Below are 13036 nucleotides of genomic sequence, written 5' to 3'. Positions count from 1 at the left end.
AATATAGTTCCAAAACTGTCGTGACTCAATATTACAGACTTTGTTTATCCTGTCGGAAATGTTAATCATACAAAGATTAAGTTTAAATTTGGTCAGAAATTTTCGGGTCATCACAATTGATTAAAGATATTTATACCTTAAGAATAAACGACAAATTAGCGTTTATTATCAAAAGGTTAAAAATAAAAATAAAAATAAAGACTGTACAGACTTACCTGTGAAATAGATTTCTTAGTTATATGATCTATCCCATTCATAAGATAGTCGGTTTAATTGGTTTTCCATGGCTACATAGGCGTAACCTCGAGCATTCAGTGTTTTTTCTCCTAAACATACGAACGGTCCGTCTCTGCATAAAGTAACAAATTCGGTATTTGAATAGGTTTGATTATTTGAACATTTACCTCCATGTGACCATTTTTCGCATTTGTGACATCTTTCTAGGTGTCGTGCTCTTCTTTTCGCTGCGGATTTTGATTTTCCTTTACCAAATTGTAACTTATTATCTTCGCAGGCAGTCTTCATTTCCTAAAAAAATAAAAATTCAGAATGGGGGGAGAAGACTAGTTCTTTAGGGTCTGCTAGGGAAGACCATTCGGATTCCATTTTCGAGAACTATACGAAAACAGACAATCTAACTCTAACAGAAATACATATTATCCTTTAAAGACTTGATTCTCCCCACACTTAGTTAGCTATGGTGTCGAAATTGTGATTAACTTCATCATCGAATTCCATTGGACTATCTATGTAGTGTTTAACTCTGTGACCATTAACTTTAAATTCAATCCCATTTGAATTTATTAATTCTATCGTTCCGTATGGGAAAACTCTTTTGACTATGAATGGTCCAGACCATCTTGATTTCAATTTTCCAGGAAATAGCTTGAATCGTGAATTGAAAAGAAGAACTCTGTCTCCTTCTTTAAATTCTTTTAAACTTCTGATTCTTTTATCATGCCATTTCTTCGTTCTTTCCTTATAGATTAACGAATTTTCGTATGCTTCATGTCTTAATTCTTCTAATTCGTTTAGTTGACTTAATCGTAGACATCCAGCTTCATGTAAATCAAGATTACATGTCTTCAAAGCCCAAAATGATTTGTGTTCAATTTCTACGGGAAGATGACATGCTTTTCCATAAACAAGTCTAAAAGGTGTGGTTCTAATTGGATTTTTGTAGGCTGTTCTAAAAGCCCAGAGTGCATCCTCCAATTTAATGGACCATTCCTTCGGATTTGATCCTACGGTTTTCTCTAGAATACGTTTTAAAGCTCGGTTGGTATTTTCAACTTGTCCACTTGTTTGTGGATGATATGCGGTGGAGATTTTATGAGTTACTCCATATCTTTTAAGAACTTTCTCAAGTTGATTATTACAGAAATGAGTACCCCGATCACTTATTAAAGCTTTCGGTGTTCCAAACCTTGCAAAAAGACATTTTAAAAAGTTGACTACAACTCGTGCATCGTTAGTTGGGAGAGCTTGTGCTTCCGCCCATTTAGATACATAATCAATGGCTACGAGTATATATAGATTATTATGAGATTTTGGAAATGGACCCATAAAGTCAATACCCCAAATGTCAAATACTTCACATACTTGGATGACATTTTGTGGCATTTCATCACGTTGACTTATTTTTCCGGCCCTTTGACAAGCATCACAGGATTTGCAAAGAAGGTGTGCGTCTTTGTAAATTTTAGGCCAATAGAATCCAGCATCATAAACTTTTCTTGCTGTTAGTTGAGGCCCATAATGCCCTCCTGTTGGTCCTGTGTGACAATGGTTTAATATTTTACTAGCTTCATCTCCAAATACACATCGGCGTATTATTCCATCGGCACAACTTTTAAACAAATGTGGATCTTCCCAAAAATAGTGTTTTATATCACTGAAGAATTTCTTTCATTTTTGGTACGATAATCCTTTTTCAAGGAATCCACAAACTAAGTAGTTTGCATAGTCTGCAAACCATGGAATTTCTTTATAATCTATCTTCAATAGATATTCATCAGGAAAGTTGTCTTGTATGGCCGATTCATTTAGAACTTCTAATTCGGAATTTTCAAGACGAGAAAGATGATCAGCGGCGAGATTTTCTGCTCCTCTTTTATCTCGGATTTCAATATCAAACTCTTGTAAGAGTAAGATCCAACGGATTAATCTGGGTTTAGCATCTTGTTTTGAAAATAGGTATCTAAGGGCAGAATGGTCGGTATAGACCACCGTTTTTGCTAGAACGAGATATGATCGAAATTTGTCAAAAGCAAAGACAATAGCAAGGAGTTCTTTTTCAGTAGTTGTATAATTCGTTTGTGCTCCTTGTAACGTCTTACTAGCATAATATATAGGTTGAAATCTTTTTTCAATCCTTTGTCCTAAAACGGCTCCCATTGCAAAATCACTTGCATCGCACATTAGTTCAAATGGTAGATTCCAATTTGATGTTATCATGATCGGCGCATTAGTTAGTTTCTTTTTAAGAATATTAAAAGATTTGATACACTCATCTGAAAAGATGAATGGAGCATCCTTTTCTAGGAGTTTATTCATAGGAGTGGCAATTTTAGAAAAATCTTTTATGAAACGTCGGTAAAAACCGGCATGCCCTAGAAAACTCCTAACTCCTCTAACATTGGTGGGATGTGGAAGTTTAGCAATTACATCTACTTTAGCTCTATCCACTTCAATTCCTTTTTTTGAAATTTTATGACCAAGAACGATGCCTTCTTTAACCATGAAATGGCATTTCTCCCAATTAAGTACTAGATTTGATTGTTCGCATCTAATAAGCATTCGTTCCAGATTAACTAGACAAGATTCAAATGTATCACCGAAGACTGAAAAGTCATCCATGAAAACTTCCATGCATTCTTCTATCATGTCGTGAAAAATCGCCATCATACACCTTTGAAAGGTTGCAGGGGCGTTGCAAAGTCCAAATGGCATGCGTTTGTAAGCAAAAGTACCATAAGGGCACGTGAATGTGGTTTTCTCTTGATCTTCGGGTGCTATTGGAATTTGAAAATATCCGGAAAATCCATCTAGAAAACAATAGTAACTATTTCCGGCTAATCTTTCCAACATTTGATCAATGAAAGGTAAGGGAAAGTGATCTTTTCTGGTGGTGTCATTTAATTTTCTATAATCAATACACACACGCCATCCTGTTACAGTTCTAGTAGGAATAAGCTCATTTTTTTCATTTGTAATGACAGTCATGCCACCCTTCTTAGGCTCGCATTGAACTGGGCTTACCCATGGACTATCAGAGATTGGATAAATTAGACCTGCATCTAGCAGTTTAATAATCTCTTTCTTAACTACATCTTTCATATTAGGATTTAGTCTTCGTTGGCGTTGCACATACGTTTTATGACCTTCTTCCATAAGGATTTTAAGTGTGCAATACGAAGGACTTATTCCTTTAATATCATGAATCTTCCATGCAATGGCTGGTTTATGAGCTTTCAACACAGAAATGAGTTGTGATTTCTCATTTTCAGTAAGAGAAGACGATATTATTACAGGTAATTCAGATTCACCATGTAAATAAGTGTATTCCAAATGGTTTGGAAGTGGCTTTAACTCTAATTTCGGTGGTTCTTCTATCGATGATTTATATCGATATCTGTCTTATTCTTTTAGCATTTAAATTTCTTCTGTTGTTGATTCATATCCATTAGCTATAAGTGTAGCTAACATTTCAACTTCATCAATTGGTTCATTACCTTCTCCTAAAGAACATTCTCCTGCTCCTTGTAATTCTGGAAATTCTTCTAATAATTCTGCATGTGCATCTATAGTTTGAATATAATAACATGTATCATCTGCAGATTGTGGTTGTTGCATTGCTCTATCAACTGAAAAGGTAACACTCTCATCCTCTATACTTAGGTTCTTACCGAACACGTCTATCATTGCTTTAGCCGTGTTTAAGAATGGTCTTCCTAATATGAGAGGAACTTGAGAATCTTCTTCCAAGTCCAGAACAACAAAATCTACTGGAAATACTAAAGTATCAACTTTAACTAGCATGTTCTCCATTATCCCTCTAGGATATTTTATTGATCTATCGGCTAGTTGTATGCTTATTCTGGTTGGTTTCAATTCTCCAAGGTCTAGTTTAGCGTATAGTGAATACGGCATTAGATTTATACTAGCACCTAAGTCTGCCAATGCTTCTATTGAACTAAGACTACCCAGAAAACATGGAATTGTGAAACTTCCTGGATCAGATAGTTTTTCTGGTATCTTATTCAACAGTACTGCTGAACAATTAGCATTCATAGTAACAGCCGAGAGTTCTTCCATTTTCTTTCTATTTGAGATTAGATCTTTCAAGAATTTAGCATATCTAGGCATTCCTGAAATCACATCAATGAAAGGAAGATTTACATTTATCTGTTTAAACATATCCAAGAATTTGGATTGCTCGGCTTCAAGTTTATCTTTCTTCATTTTACTCGGGTAAGGAAGTGGTGGTTGGTATGGTTTAACATAAGGTTTAGCCTTAACTGTGTTATCTTCATTAACCTTTTCAACTACCGGTTCTTTTTCCTTATCTTGATTAGGTTGGGGTTCTTGTGGAGTAGGAATAGCTTCATCAGAAGTTACAGGTATTTCAGGTGGTTTAAGTGTTGTACCACTTCTTGTGGTAATGGCTTTAGCTGTTTCATTCCGGGGGTTAGCATTTGTATCACTAGGTAGACTTCCCGGTTTTCTTTCACCTATTAACCTTGCTAGGTTACTTACTTCTTGTTCCAGATTTTGAATAGAAGCTTGTTGATTTCTAAATGCTTGAGCATTTTGTTCATTAGTTTGTTTCTGAGATGTGAAAAACTGCGTTTGAGTTTCAACTAGCTTCGTCATCATATCTTCTAAATTCGGCTTTTTATCATCGGTTTGTTGTGGTGGTTTGTTTTGAAAATTAGGTCTTTGCTGATTGTAATTATTATTGGATACTTGTTGATTGCTAGGACCTTGTTGGTTGTTGTATGGAATATTTCAGTTATAGTTCTGGTTTTGATTGTAAATTGGTCTTAGCGGTTGATAATTATTCTGATAATTATTTCCAGGTCTTTGGTTTATGTATGAAATATTCTCTCTTTGTTCCATTGTTAATTCAATACTGAGACAATCTTTTGTCAAATGTGGTCCTCCACATTGCTCACAACTAATTCGTATTGAGTGAATATCTTTAGTCATCTTTTCCATTCGTCTCTCGAGAGCATCTATCTTTGCGGAAATGGAATCTAAGTCATGGCTAGAATCGGCTCTAGCTGCTTTAGATGATCTAACGATATCTTTTTCTTGGTGCCACTCATGTGAGTGGGAAGCAGTGTTATCAATAATTTTGTAAGCATCAGTTTCGGTTTTCTTCATAATAGAACCACCAGCTGCTATATCTATGTCTTTCCTTGTAGTGATGTCGCATCCTTGGTAGAATATTTGTACTATTTGACAGGTGTCTAAACCATGTTGCGGACATCCTCTCAACAACTTTCCAAATCTTGTCCACGCCTCATATAGAGTTTCATTTGGTTTCTGTGTGAACGTAACAATTTCTCCTTGAAGTCTTACGGCTTTAGATGTAGGAAAGAATTGTTTAAGAAATTTTTCAACTAAAACATCTCATGTATCAATCGCCCCTTCAGGTAACGATTCCAACCAATCTTTGGCTTCTCCCTTTAAAGTCCAGGGAAATAACATGATATATATCTGTTCATCCTCCACTTCTCGGATTTTAAATAGTGTGCAGATCCTATTAAAGGTACGTAAATGTTCATTTGGATCTTCCTTTGGCGCACCACTAAATTGGCATTGATTAGTCACCATGTGTAGAATTTGTCCTTTGATTTCATAATCTGGCGCATTAATGTCTGGATGAGTAATTGCGTGACCTTGGCCAGTGCGTTTGGCTCTCATTCGGTCTTCCATACTTAATGGTTCCAGATTCTCCATAATTGAATTTGTTGAATCGGAATCACTAGAGGATTCTGATTTAATGGTTCGTTCCTCAACAATCTCTGTTTGAATGATTGGTGGTTCCGGAGGAAAGTTTAGTGGTTCAGGATCTATTAATCGTCCCTGAATATTCTCCGGATTCTCAATTGTGAGGTCTGGTTCAAAAAATGGATTATCGGAAATTTGAACTGGAGTACTTGGTCGACTGGATGACGATTCTAAAGAAAAATCAACGGCGGTAATATTTGCTAAATGTCTTGATCTAGTTACAGGTGGTGAACGTACAAAAGGTGGTGAACGTCTTGCTCGGTGCATTCACTGAATATCCTATTAGTTTTTAAAAGGAAAGAAAAATTATAATAAGTTATCTAATCAATAGACTTTTCTGATTTTGCCCACGTTTCGAATAGCCAAAAGATGCAGCAGAGGGGCAGGATTCGTTTGGTCTCAATATAATTGAGGACTGTTTGGCTCCAATAACCCAGTCCACGTACAAATCCAACTATTACTACGAACCAGAAAATTTTGATGTCTATTAATTTAACCACTTAAAATAAATTTTCGTAATTTTAAGAAAATTAGATAAGAAGTAGAATAAAAATCTATGTCCTAAAACTAGAATAGCGAGAAATAAGAAAGAAAAAGAGCGTGTCGGAAAAAGGTCGAAAAAGAAAAATGGTTGAAAAATAAAAGGTGACGAAAAAATAAAAGAAATTTATAACACTTAAAAACACTTGACTAACCTAACCTTATTACTACAACTAACTTAAAATTATAATCGCAAATTGAGATTACTAATTGGAATGATAATTGATACATAGGAAAAAGTCGTCTAAAAATATTAAAGCTTACAGGAAAAACTAAATCCCAAATGGAAATAACTTAAAAAGAAACTAAAACTTAAAAAGGCGTCGCAAAATTCTAAAGCACCTAAATCTTAGTCTAAAGAAAAAGCACTTAAAGAATTCTACGGCAAAGCCTAAAAATCTAGAAGTAAAAATAACTATGGCAAAAACTATGAGTTAAAAATAAATACGAGCGAAAAATACAAAAATTACGCTAAAACTATTAAAAAGGGACAAAATATAAAAATATACAAAAAGTTGTAAAAAGTACAAATTTTTATAAAAATATTATTTTTATATTATTTTATAAAAGCATTAATTTTTATATATTAAAACTAATTATAATTAATTATAATAATTAAATTAAAACTTAAACTAAATTATAATAATAATTAAACTAATTAGGGTTAAAATAATAATAATAATTAATTACTCCTAATTAAATGCAGATTAGGGTTTCTGTCGGTGTCAGAGTGGCTCCGCGAGTTGCGGTATTCCAAGCAGCAAACCCCGCGAGTCGCGGGGTTCCAAAATTCAACTCTGGTACAGTTTTGAAATTCGACGTTTTTTTTTTATTTTTTTTTATTTTTTTTATGTTTTAAATAAAAACAAAATACTTAAATAAAACTTATATAAAAATAAAGAAACTTTATAAAACTTAAATATTTAACAAAATCTTAAAAATACTTATGTTTTTGTTTTTCTTTTTATATTTTCGAATATTTAAAACGTATTTTTATAAAAACAAATTTTAATAAAAGTAAACTAAAAATCTTTTTTTTTATATTAGCGTTGCGCTTCCGGCTTTTAAGCGTTTCTCCGGCAGCGGCGCCAAAAATACTTGATAGTTATGCGAGGTGTATATAAAATAGCTATTATATTTTAGCAGGAAAATACTATTAAATACGATACAATTTTACACAAGATATTTATTTATTTAGAGAATGGATATACTTAAACCTTGCTACAACACTTATATGCAGTGTACCTAATCGTACAGTAGTGTAGTTTTTAGTAAGTCCGGTTCGTTCCACAGGGAAAATCTTTAAACAAAGCTTAACGCTATATTAGTTTACTTTTATAAAAATACAAATATATATAAGTAATATTATTATTATAAAGGGGGGTTTTTACCGTTTAATGACCGGTTTGTCGATTTTAAAACTTTAGTCGCAGTTAAAACCAAATGTAAAATATTAAAAATAAATACAAGACTTAAATTAAAGCGTAAAGTAAATAACGATAATGAAATTGCGAATAATAAAAGTGCGATAAAATAAACTTGCGATAATTAAAAAGTACGATAATTAAAAGTGCAATTAAATACAATAACAATAAAAATGCGATAATTAGAAGTGCAATTAAATATAAAATAAAGGAAATTAAATATGAAATAAAAGAATTATGCTTATTTAAACTTCCGTAATCATGATGTTTGACGTGTTGATTTTTAGTTTATTCCCATGGGTTAATTGTCCTTTGTCCTGGATTATTTAATATGTCCGTCTGGTTTTTGTCCATAACAGTCCATCAGTCATAAATATAAAGTGCGAGTGTCCTCCTCAAATTATCCTTATACCCGAAGTTAAATATTCCAACTAATTGGGGACTTAAAATGTAACAAGATTTTAATACTTTGTTTAATAATTACACCAGGATGTCGACTGAGTGTAACCCAAGGTTTTAATATTTTGTTATCAATTATACCAAGTGTCCTTGTACATAATTTCACCCCTGTTTTAATTATTCTAGTGGCTATTAATCCATTCCCGTGTTCGGTTAAATGAACGATTATTCGTATATATAAATACCCCGCCCATCGTGTCCGATCGAGTGTATATGGTAATTTATAGGGACGCCCAATTGTAAATCTTTATATTAACATTAACAAACTATCATTTAGTTAAACAAATATAAAGCCCATTAATAGCCCATAGTCTAATTTCCACAAGTGTCGTTCCTTTGTCCAAACACCAATTATGGTACAAAGCCCAATTACCCAATTTTAGTAATTAGCCCAACATCATGATTACTTCGTTTTAAATAAGCATAATAATAACTTAGCTACGAGACATTAAATTAAAAAGGTTGAACATAACTTACAATGATTAAAAATAGTGTAGCGTTACACGGACAGAATTTTGACTTACACCTTTACAATATTCGCTAACATACCCTTATTATTAGGATTAAAATTAAAATTAAAATTAAAATTAAAATATAAATATAAATATTTACGTATAGATATAGAGAGGATGGATATATATGTTGGTTTTTGCGATCAGAATTCGTTTGCTTTTATAGGGAGTTTCAGAATTTGGGGCTCCGCGACTCGCGGCCCTTTTTGCCTTCAAACTCCGCGAGTCGCGGAGTTTGTAAATACAGCTCACTCCATTTTGGCTCTTTGTTTACCGACGGTTTATTATATAAATATAATATATATATAATTTATATAATTAATTATATATTATATTATATTTATATACATAGTTAACTTGTAATTTTTAATCCGTTGCGTCGAGCGTTGAGAGTTGACTCTGGTCCCGGTTCCGGATTTTCGAATGTCCTTGCGTACAATTTAATATCTTGTACTTTGCATTTTGAATCTTGTACTCTTGTAATTTCGAGACGTTTCTTATCAATAATTGGAACCTCTTTGATTGTCTTTTGTACTTTTGAGCTTTTTGGTCGTTTGCGTCTTCAATTCGTCGAATCTGTCTTTTGTCTTCACCTTTTATTATTTAAACGAATATCACTTGTAAATAGAACAATTGCAACTAAAAGCTTGTCTTTCTTGAGGAATAATGCTATGAAATATATGTTCGTTTTTAGCATTATCCGGGAGATAGACAGATTACGGGTCCGGAGATAATACAAGAAACTACCGAGAAGATCATCCAAATTCAACAACGGTTGAAAACCGCCCAAAGTCGACAAAAGAGCTACGCTGACATTAAAAGAAAAGATATAGAATTTGAAATTGAAGAGATGATCATGCTTAAAGTTGCACCTTGGAAAGGTGTTGTTCGATTTGGTAAACGAGGGAAATTAAATCCAAGGTATATCAGACCATTCAAGATTATTGATCATGTCGGACCAGTAGCTTATCGACTTGAGTTACCTCAACAACTCGCAGCTGTACATAACACTTTCCACGTCTCGAATTTGAAGAAATGTTTTGCTAAAGAACATCTCACTATTCAGTTAGATGAAATCCAAATCAACGAAAAACTTCAATTCATCGAAGAACCCATCGAAATAATGGATCGTGAGGTTAAAAGACTTAAGTAAAACAAGATACCAATTGTTAAGGTTCGATGGAATGCTCGTAGAGGACCCGAGTTCACCTGGGAATGAGAAGATTAGATGAAGAAGAAATACCCGAATTTATTTCCAGAAGATACGTCAACACCTCCAACTGCTTAAAATTTTGGGACGAAATTTATTTAACTGGTAGGTACTGTAGTGACCCGAACTTTTCCATGTTTATATATATATTAAATGAAATTGTTATTTACATGATTAAGTGTTTCCAACATATTAAGCAATCAAACTTATTAAGACTTGATTAATTGAAATAAGTTTCATATAGACAATTGACCACCCAAGTTGACCGGTGATTCACGAACGTTAAAACTTGTAAAAACTATATGATGACATATATATAGTTATATATATATTTAGCATGATATTATGATAAGTAAACATATCATTAAGTATATTAATAATGAACTACATATGTAAAAACAAGACTACTAACTTAATGATTTTGAAACGAGACATATATGTAACGATTATCGTTGTAACGACATTTAATGTGTATATATCATATTAAGAGATATTCGTACATCATAATATCATGATAATATAATAATTTAAAATCTCATTTGATATTATAAACATTGGGTTAACAACATTTAACAAGATCGTTAACCTAAAGGTTTCAAAACAACAGTTACATGTAACGACTAACGATGACTTAACGACTCAGTTAAAATGTATATACATGTAGTGTTTTAATATGTATTCATACACTTTTAAAAGACTTCAAGACACTTATCAAAATATTTCTACTTAACAAAAATGCTTACAATTACATCCTCGTTCAGTTTTATCAACAATTCTACTCGTATGCACCCGTATTCGTAATCATACAATACACAGCTTTTAGATGTATGTACTTTTGGTATATACACTTCAATGATCAGCTCTTAGCAGACCATGTGAGTCACCTAACACATGTGGGAACCATCATTTGGCAACTAACATGAAATATCTCATAAAATTACAAAAATATGAGTAATCATTCATGACTTATTTACATGAAAACAAAATTACATATCCTTTATATCTAATCCATACACCAACGACCAAAAACATCTACAAACACTTTAATTCTTCAATTTTCTTCATCTAATTGATCTCTCTCAAGTTCTATCTTCAAGTTCTAAGTGTTCTTCATAAATTCTACAAGTTCTAGTTTCATAAAATCAAGAATACTTCCAAGTTTGCTAGCTTACTTCTAATCTTGTAGAGTGATCATCCAACCTCAAGAAATCTTTCTTATTTACAGTAAGATATCTTTCTAATACAAGGTAATACTCATATTCAAACTTTGATTCAATTTCTATAACTATAACAATCTTATTTCGAGTGAAAATCTTACTTGAACTGTTTTCGTGTCATGATTCTGCTTCAAGAACTTTCAAGCCATCCAAGGATCCTTTGAAGCTAGATCCATTTTTCTTATTTCCAGTAGCTTTATCCAGAAAACTTGAGGTAGTAATGATGTTCATAACATCATTCGATTCATACATATAAAGCTATCTTATTCGAAGGTTTAAACTTGTAATCACTAGAACATAGTTTAGTTAATTCTAAACTTGTTTGCAAACAAAAGTTAATCCTTCTAACTTGACTTTTAAAATCAACTAAACACATGTTCTATATCTATATGATATGCTAACTTAATGATTTAAAACCTGGAAACACGAAAAACACCGTAAAACCGGATTTACGCCGTCGTAGTAACACCGCGGGCTGTTTTGGGTTAGTTAATTAAAATGGTCATCTAGACGTCGTTCTTTCGACTAAAATGACTACCTTTACAAAAATGACTTGTAACTTATATTTCCGACTATAAACCTATACTTTTTCTGTTTAGATTCATAAAATAAAGTTCAATATGAAACCATAGCAATTTGATTCACTCAAAACGGATTTAAAATGAAGAAGTTATGGGTAAAACAAGATTGGATAATTTTTCTTGTTGTAACAACGTGAAAATTGGTAACAAATCTATATTAATCATATCCTAGCTAACTTATATTGTATTATACATGTATTCTAATATATTATGTAATCTTGGGATACCATAGACACGTATACAAATGTTTTGACATATCATATCGACCCATGTGTATATATTATTTGGAACAACCATAGACACTCTATATGCAGTAATGTGGGAGTTAGCTATAAAGGGTTGAGGTTGATTCCAAAAATATATATACTTTGAGTTGTGATCTAGCCTGAGACATGTATATACTGGGTCGTGGATTGATTCAAGATAATGTATATCAATTTTTTCTGTACATCTAACGTTGGACAACTAGTTGTAGGTTACTAACGAGGACAGCTGACTTAATAAACTTAAAACATCAAAATGTATTAAAAGTGTTGTAAATATATTTTGAATATACTTTGATATATATGTACATATTTGTTATAGGTTCCTGAATTGACCAGTGGCCAAGTCTTACTTCCCGACGAAGTAAAAATCTGTGAAAGTGAGTTATAGTCCCACTTTTAAAATCTAATATTTTTGGGATGAGAATACATGCAGGTTTTATAAATGATTTACAAAATAGACACAAGTACGTGAAACTACATTCTATGGTTGAATTATTGAAATCGAATATTTCCCTTTTTTATTAAGTCTGGTAATCTAAGAATTAGGGAACATACACCCTAATTGACGCGAATCCTAAAGATAGATCTATTGGGCCTAACAAACCCCATCCAAAGTACCGGATGCTTTAGTACTTTGAAATTTATATCATATCCGAAGGGTGTCCCGGAATGATGGGGATATTCTTATATATGCATCTTGTTAATGTCGGTTACCAGGTGTTCACCATATGAATGATTTTTATCTCTATGTATGGGATGTATATTGAAATATGAAATCTTGTGGTCTATTGTTACGATTTGATATATAT

The sequence above is a fragment of the Rutidosis leptorrhynchoides genome, chromosome 7, assembly GCF_046630445.1.
Source record: "Rutidosis leptorrhynchoides isolate AG116_Rl617_1_P2 chromosome 7, CSIRO_AGI_Rlap_v1, whole genome shotgun sequence".
Classification (NCBI taxonomy): Eukaryota; Viridiplantae; Streptophyta; class Magnoliopsida; order Asterales; family Asteraceae; genus Rutidosis; species Rutidosis leptorrhynchoides.
This window is presented reverse-complemented; position numbering follows the sequence as displayed.